Here is an 8,872-nt window from a genome sequence, read left to right on the forward strand (position 1 = left end):
AGACAAAATGTTCCCCAGGGCCTCCAGAGAGAGCCTAGCCCAGCCATTGGCCTGAGTTCAGACTTGTAGCTTCCCAAACTCCCGGCGATAAAGCTCTCTTCTTTTATGGCATCCACGTTGTCGCACTTTGGTATGCCCTGGGAAGTTGGAGCGTAATGGCATAAGGGCGTGGAGACAAACATGGTAAGCTTTCCTACGCATTGCATCATGCTCTATGAGCGGGACACTTAATTGGTCTTCAGTTATGTGTTTCCTTGTCCCTATTTGTTCCCCCTCTATCAGTTCGCGTAGAGAGTGGATCCTAATGTCCTGGCACCGTGCAGGTCAAGGTCACAGCACCAGTCCTCGCCACACGGAGTGAGGGCATTTCCCCAGCAGTGTCATTGTTGGTGGCCCTCAGTGACTGTGACTCACAGCAACACCAAGGGCAGCGAGTAGAAAGCTCAAGGGGTTTTCAAACCTTTCCACTTTGAGAAGCAGGTGACCAGGCCAGGGATTTTGAGGCCCCTTTGGGTAGGTTTCAGAGTGGAATTTCCCCGTTGGGTTTCTGATACTATAAATCTGTACTGGAACAGAAAACCTCATCTTTCTCCCTCAGAAGTACTAGTGGAGTTGAACTCCTGACCTTGCGGTCAGGAACCCACTGCATAACCCACTATGCCACCAGGGATCCTGATATCACCCAAGAGAAGGGAGAATTCATTGCTTTCCGACAGAACGAGGGCTCAGATTAGGGTCCCAGTTTTACATTCCTCTCTTCCTTTTGTTTTCTGGATTTGGAGTGTGCTTCTTCAATAACTCCCATATCTATCTTATTCACATCCATCGTTTCACTTCAGCCGAGTAAAACACTCACAGATACTTTTATGATTATATGCATCTGTTTCATTATATCTACTCTCCCCCACCTTTTCCCACTTAGAATTTTAGAAAATGTAGGTGATTTTCTTGAAATAGTACCATTTCAATGATGATATTTTCACACTGAACAATAAAACATAACATTTATCTAAGACAGAAAGCTAGTTAAACAAATCATAAATATACACAATACTCAAGGCTTGACATTTAATATTTCAATGAAGCACCACAACATAATTAAATCACAGCTTTTTACTGATACTCCAAAAAACCCCAAACTCACTGCCATCAATCCTGACTTATAGTGATCCTATAGGAGAGGGTAGAACTGTTGGGTTGCCCACTTATTCTGTGGGTTTTAATTAATACCATCTTGATTTACATAGTAATATAACTTTTACCTCATTCCAACTTTATCAGAAAGATTATTTTACTTGACACTTTATTATAATGATAAAATAATTAGTTCAGAATAATTAACCTCCTGCAATGGGAGTGAACAACAGGTACTCTTTATTAACAGATAACTTAATAGGACCATGTGGTTTGCAGAATGCATGAATCATGGCATGGGGAAGATGATCCTTCCTTAGTAGAAATGGATGCAGCTGGAAAAAGCATCTCTTCATTGTCTAGTCAGCGTCACAATATTTGATTTCCTATCTAAGACTTCAACATAAATTGCAAAATAATTCTCAGTTTCTTCTTCTGACATCAAGGTTCTATCTTTAAAATTTTCTCTTATTTTCCTGTTATGTTTCAGGGAACGAGGGAGCATAGAAACCCAACCACCTGATACATGCACTCTGTGAAGCATCTTTTTATGGACCCTGGAAATGATGGCTGTCTTTGTGCCCAATTTTGTCTTCTGGTTCCCTGAGTTATATGGTAGCAATAGAAATAAATTAGCACATTGTATGTCGGTTTGCTAAACCCTTTTTTTCAGTTTTGGATAACTCATTATACTATTGATGGCAATAGCTGATTGTAAAGATAATCCATTAATTAGTCTTGCTTTAAAAAAAGAGAAATTGGTTATTGGGAAGAACCAACACCTAGGGATTTATCACAAAACAATGAAAATTGCATATACAACTTTGACTTGAAGAATGGTCATCTTAGTATTAGGTATATTAATAACAATAAATGTTAAGGCCATGTATCCAGCAATACCAGGTGTTTAAATAAATAAAGTAAGACAAGTATTGTGGAATTGTGAACGACTTCAAAATGATCTAGTTTTACTGATTTAGGAACACATTTGTTTGAATGTGATTAGGGCCTAACGACTAGATCCTAATGCAAAAATTGACATTATGCAAAAATGAAAACTGGCCACATCAGATCACAAAATGGAAGATGAGTACATCGTTATCTAGCTGCCAATTTCTATTGTTACGCAAGTGTCAACTCACAGAGAATCACAGTCCCTTGAGCTGATGCAGAACGAAGCCATCACAGTCATGGCGACTCCCACCTGGCACGTTGGCAGTTGTTGCTGCCCGACACACATTGTTAATATGCAGAACAGTTGGACTGAGATTTGTCACTATTGTTCTCGGCGAGAAATGTCAGATGACAAGACAGTCAATAGGTGAGGAGTTGGCGCAGTTTTAATTAATATCTATGGTAGTATTGTCATGGGATTTTCATACAAACACTGCAAGAAACTTCTCATGAGTGGCACAATCCAATCCTTTTAAAATCACTATTTTCTTTTCTAATTATCTTCAATTACATATTATTTGTGATAGCGTAGCTAAGAACGCTATTTAATCCTTAAATCTAATCAATCGAATATTTAGTTAACATAAAATTGTTACAAACTACGCATCCCTTTCTTTTTTATTTAATGATATCCTGTAGACATCTTTACATACTCTCATCCAGGATGCTACCTCCTTGCCCTGCCACCTTCCGGGTCCGTGTCCTTCTGACCACCCCACAGAATTCTGTGTGCAAAATGCTGTACCGGGTGCTGTGTTCCCGAAACAGTGCGCCACTGAAAACCTTGCGGGGCACGGCTCTCCTCTGAGCTCTGCAGGCTTCTGGGAGTCCTCGTTGACTGGAATGATACCGTACAGTGCAGTATCCTTATAAGGAAACTTCAAAGAGTGGAGTATTTGCAATAACACCTGAAACGGAATCCGGCCCACTGGGCTTGCCTGGTCCCTTGCATGTAGTCTTCAGAGACAAGGCTCTTGATGAACACACACGAGTGCAGGGGCAAATGCAGCGCTCAAGGAGAGCAGCATTGCTGGAAAGGTTGTAAGCATTGTTCTCAAGGAACGTGGTGCCCAGACGTCTGCCACGTTTTGCTTTGAAACCAGTCTTTGCAGTCCAGCTCCTGAAGGGGTCACTCACACACAGGCCAAGTACGACTCCTGGTGGCTTCCAGGTGGCTTGGCCTTGCCGCGAGAGATAAAATGTAAAATGTCTTTGAGTGGCAGTAGAAAATTAATTTGTGTAATTATCGAGAGAGAGAGATCAGTTGAATTCTATGTCCTGAGATAATAATAATTAATAATAATCATAATGAATTTCTTCCTAATGAGGCCAGTGGTGAAATTTGGAACTTTGGGGCTATTTTCCTGTTAATGCAGAAATGTTTTATTTCCTGAGCCTTTTCCTAGAAGCTCATTTCCAGAAAGGGATAAGCCCTACAGCCCATAAGCAGGAAAAAGAGACTACATTTTCCAACACTCTGAAAGAAATGAGGGAAACTGTTTTTTAGCTCTTTTCCCAACTAAGTTTTCATGGAGAAAGGGTTTATTAAAGAGAGAGCTAGGACATGTTATAATTGTCTAGGCATATTTCCAACCAAACTGAAACTGACTGATATTCTTGTAATCTAAAATCTATCTCAAGAAGGTATCCTTAAAAAAAAAAAAAGAGAAGGTATCCTTGCTTCATGGCCTATGCACCCTAGGCAATTCACTCCAAATGAGACTCCTTATCAACAAGCAGCTCTTGGCAATTATGTAGAGCTATGATAAAAATATCTTAATAAAACTCCTTTTCTCTCCCATTAGAAATGGAATCGAATAATTGTACACACAAGGAGCTACATTGGGCCTCTGGCCACTTGAAGGCAGCTCTGTCCATTTATTTCAGTGCTTTGCTTTTTAAATGATCTGCTTATATCCTTGTAAGAAAACGGCAATAAAAGTTTTCCAGGCCTTTGGAATTCTTTCAGTCCATGGGGGACAGAAAGCGTAGTGGAATGTCCACGTTATTCCTCTGCCTGCTCAGAGTCAGCTTCTTTATTTCTCCGTTTAAACGGCGGTGACGTCTCAGAATCGTTTTATGGAGACACGCGTGGCCCTGTCTTTACATCCGCAATGTAGGACATTTACATATAGGCGTATACGTGTGTGTATACATATATATATATATTTAAGACAAGCAATAGCCATTGATTACCCGCAGGTTCCCTAGGTTTTGTTAATTTGGTAGATCAGGCAATTTATTAGGGGCTTCCTGTTTTTAACTACAGTCTGATTCAGGAGGAGAGGGGCAGTCTCTGTGGCCCAGCAGACGAGCCTGTGTCTGATGAGAGCCATGTGGGCCGAGCTCTCATTTTTCATAAGTGCTGTCATTTTACAGATGTAGGACCTTTTCCTTCGTTCTTCAGAGGCGGAGGGGTTGGGGGAGGCCGATCATGCACAAGGTTCATTTGAGAAACTCTTGTCGGCAGATCCACAAATCATGTCGTGTCAACCAGACCAGGCTAAGGAAACCTCACATCTCTTTTCCGAAGACAGTAACAGATAGGACCGGGAAAGATGGAGTCCAAGATGATTAGGAAAACAGGAATGGTTAATGGATAACAGCAACGTGGCGCCAAGCTGTTCATTCCATGTCATAAAGATATGAAGCCACACAAACAGAGGCCAGGTAAAAGGTCTCTGGATGGCTATTCAATCAATGCAGACCTAGATTTGTTCTCTGAGGCTAGTTGATGGCGTATAACATGAAGCTCCAGAAGTTACTCTGAGGAAATGAAGCAATCCCTTCCTCGCCAGTTGCAAATCGCCGAGGGCTGGCTGCATGGACCTTGGACCTGGTGTGTCACCCAAGGTCCCACCTGCGTTTCATGCACTGTGGGTGCCCCGAGTTCTCCTTTTGTAGTGGGCTCCACAATTTAAGTAGGTAGATCCCCAGTGCGCCTCAGCGATTTCAGAGCTAGCGCTTCTAGTCCAAGGTGCTTTTCCTTTCAGATTCAGAAAGCACAAGTTCAGGTGCTCCTTCAGCCCGAGAGTGGTTCCAACGGGGACCCCAGTGGTCAGCAGGAGAGTACTTCTGAGTGCTTCACGGAGCCCACGTCTGGGCCCCCTCCACTTGCTCGAAGCCCAAGGAGCACTGTTAATGCAGACCAAATTGGATGGAATATTACCATCTCTGGAAGACTTTAAATCGCAACTCACGCTGAAGATAGAATTCAGAAAGTGTGAATTCGGTGGTGTGATGTGCAGTCAAGATGTTTCTGACTCATAGCGACCCAACAGAAGGGAAACACGCCTCGCCCGGTGCCATCGCACAATTTCCCTTATGTGAGCCCATTGTGGTAGCCACTGTGCCAACCCAACGTCTCGAGGAAGCTCCTCATTTTCACTGCCCCTCTACTTAGAGCAAACATCGAAGTGTGAGGTTCTTTAAACCTGAGCAACTTACATCAACAGACGGACACTCACACTCACACACCGGTACATTCACTCACACTCACACACAGGTACACTCACTCACACTCACACACCGGCACACTCACTCACACTCACACACCAGCACACACACATTGGGTCTTTCCATTGATTCTGACTCACGGCAACCTTTGGCTCCTGCAGAGATTGGAATCACTACACTGAGTTTCTAAGCCGGCAAATATTTAGGGAAGCAAACGCCACAGCTTTCTCCTAAGGATCAGCTGCTGGGTTCAAACACTCATCTTTTTGTTAGCAGCGGAGTGCTTTAACCATTATGCCACCAGGGACACACACACACCACCACCACCACCACCACCACCTCCACCTCCACCTCCACCACCTCCACCTTCACCACCTCCACCTCCACCTCCACCACCACCTTCACCACCACCAATCACCACCTCCACCTCCACCTCCACCTTTACCACCACCACCACCACCTCCACCACCACCAACACCACCACCACACCACCACCTCCACCACCACCACCACCACCTCCTCCACCACCACCACCAACACAACCACCACACCACCACCTCCACCACCACCACCACCACCACCACCACCACCACCACCACCACCACCAATACCACCTCCACCACCACCACCACCTCCACCTCCACCAACACCACTACCACCTCCACCACCACCACCACCACCTCCACCACCACCACCAGCACCACCACCACCACCTCCACCACCACCACCTCCACCACCACCACCAGCATCACCACCACCACCTCCACCACCACCACCACCACCTCCTCCTCCATCACCACCACCTCCACCACCTCCACCACCACCACCACCACCACTACCACCTCCACCACCACCACCTCCACCACCACCACCATCACCACCACCACCTCCACCACCACCACCACCACCACCACCACCACCACCACCACCACCTCCACCACCACCACCACCACCACCACCACCACCACCACCACCACCACCACCACCACCACCACCACCACCACCACCACCACCATTGTTGCAGTTGTTAGTACCATTGAGTCAGCTCCAACCCACAGGACAGATCCAAAGCACAGCAGAACAGAACCCGGTCCTGCCCCATCCTCACAGTTCTTGTTGCAGGCTTGCTGTCTATCCGGTCCTTCAAGGCCTTTCCCTCCTAAAAATTATTCTCGGAATAATTGTAATGGTAAAAATTCTATATCCTTTTAAAATTACAATGATTTTACTCAGTAATATGTAAACACAATCTAAAACAAGCCTCAAATGTTTTTATACATATAACTTCATATCTGATTTCATATGCATACAACGTCTACAGACATAACTTCGTAGCCTCTCCTTGGGAAAATGGAACATGCGATCAGACCTTCATTTGAACTGAGCCCAGAACAGGCGGCCAGTTACTGTTGAGTCAGTTCCCACCTCCGACCGGTGCTCCATAGGCTGTGCCTAGACGGGCCCCTTCAGAAGCACCCAGGTGCCAGGCCTGTCTTCCAACATGCACTGGGTGGGTTTGAATAGCCAGTCCACTTAACACAGCATGCCACCCCAGGACTCTTCATGCGACAGATCCTTCTTAGACGTCTCTTATTATGAACATTCTAAAGTGTTCCTTACAAAGGCTTGCTTTGTTCTCAGCTTCACTATTTGGAAATTATTTTCCAATAACAAGCTAGCTTCTTTTTTCCATAAACATTTCTTTCACAGGGGTCACCTGATTTATAATAGCAGCAAAATGACAGTGAGGAAGCAGCAATGAAAATAATGTTATGGTTGGGGGGGGCAGTCATCACCACGTGAGGAGCTGTATAAAAGGGTCTCGGCAGGGGAAGGTGGGGAGTCACTGCTCTAGACCTAACTGCGAGCCTGGCTGCCCCGTTATGAAGTCAGCTCCTTATTCTGTTGGAGAACTTTTGGTTCAGTTCATCTACTTGACTTTGTCCTGTGCCCACATCCCAGGGGGTGTGAATATAACTAATAACAGCCCAGTGAATGACCTCACTCAGCGCTTATTTGACTTTATGATTAAAGGGAGTCCTCTAATCTGAGTTCCCCAGTGGCAGCCTCCCCTCCCCCTGCTGTCTCCAAGCAGGAGTTAATGTTTATTTGGAGGGAAGTACAAAAGGGAGAATCGCTTTCACGTTAGCTCATCTGTTTTAGAAAGAAGATAATGCGCTATCCAGCTGCACAGATTGCATCTAACGATAAATGTTCAGAGTGACTCTTGTATCAATGAAATCAACTTTATATCCTCACCTTACAGCACACGCAGATCCATCTAAGTGCTTTCCGGCAGGGTCCAAGCTGCCCGTTAATAGCAGTTACCAAGCAATTTCTATTTTGCCAATCAATTCTATGCCTAAATTGTAGGTTTATGTTCCAAACCTCTAATCTATTGCAGTTTGTTTTAAGAAAGACCCCCCTTTCCTGCCCCCAAACCCAAACTGTTAATTATTGCACAGTCAAGGAGGCAATCCATGGTGGAGGAGATTTGTCCAGTGAGATAACAGAAGCAGGAAAACTACGGGGCATCCTCAGTGGGATGCATGCATCACACTGGACAGCTTTCTCATGGATACCCTGTGTTTGTTCCTCAGCAGAAGGTCCTAGTCAATAGGCTGTTTTTAAAAGGGCAATTAAGAGGTGCATCTGCCTTCATATTGAAAATACATTTATATATGAAAGGACAATCAGATTTTCTTCTATTCAAATGCCTCGTGACTAACTTTTTTATTTTTTAGGGTAAGAATATAATTGTCCAATCATTTATTTACTTTCGGAAAACTCACTTAGGGTAGACACAGTAATAAGTTTAAAACAAGCAAAATTTCAGCACAAAACTTAATTTATCTAACAGGATATAGCAAAGACTCCATTGTAGAGTTATGTAAGAACAAACCTTAGTGCATCTTATTTTCAGAAGTCAATTAAAATTTCAGCTTTAAACTGAGAGTGATTTGTTTGAAGCATCATTTTAGATGGTTTTATTATTTATAAAAAACATTTGTTCATTTTATTTTCATAAACTCTACTTCAAGTTTTACAATCACCTATTTCTGAAAACAAATTTGTTCTTGTCTTCACTTTCTTTTTGTGATAGTAAAGTTCTTGTCACAATCTCTAAAGCCAAGGTATTTGACACTCGATAAATCCACTTTGAATGGCCCTGCATTTCCATAATCCTTGTTAAGAGTTTCATTATGCATGTACTTGTTACTTGGGTACTCACACATGTATCTTTCAGTAGCACCTTGTTGATCTTGATACAAGGACTTTGGTTAAAATCTTTCTAGAAATGAAGTTCTTTCTCCTGTAAGTAGAGCTA

Source organism: Tenrec ecaudatus, chromosome 3, assembly GCF_050624435.1.
Source record: "Tenrec ecaudatus isolate mTenEca1 chromosome 3, mTenEca1.hap1, whole genome shotgun sequence".
Taxonomy (NCBI): domain Eukaryota; kingdom Metazoa; phylum Chordata; class Mammalia; order Afrosoricida; family Tenrecidae; genus Tenrec; species Tenrec ecaudatus.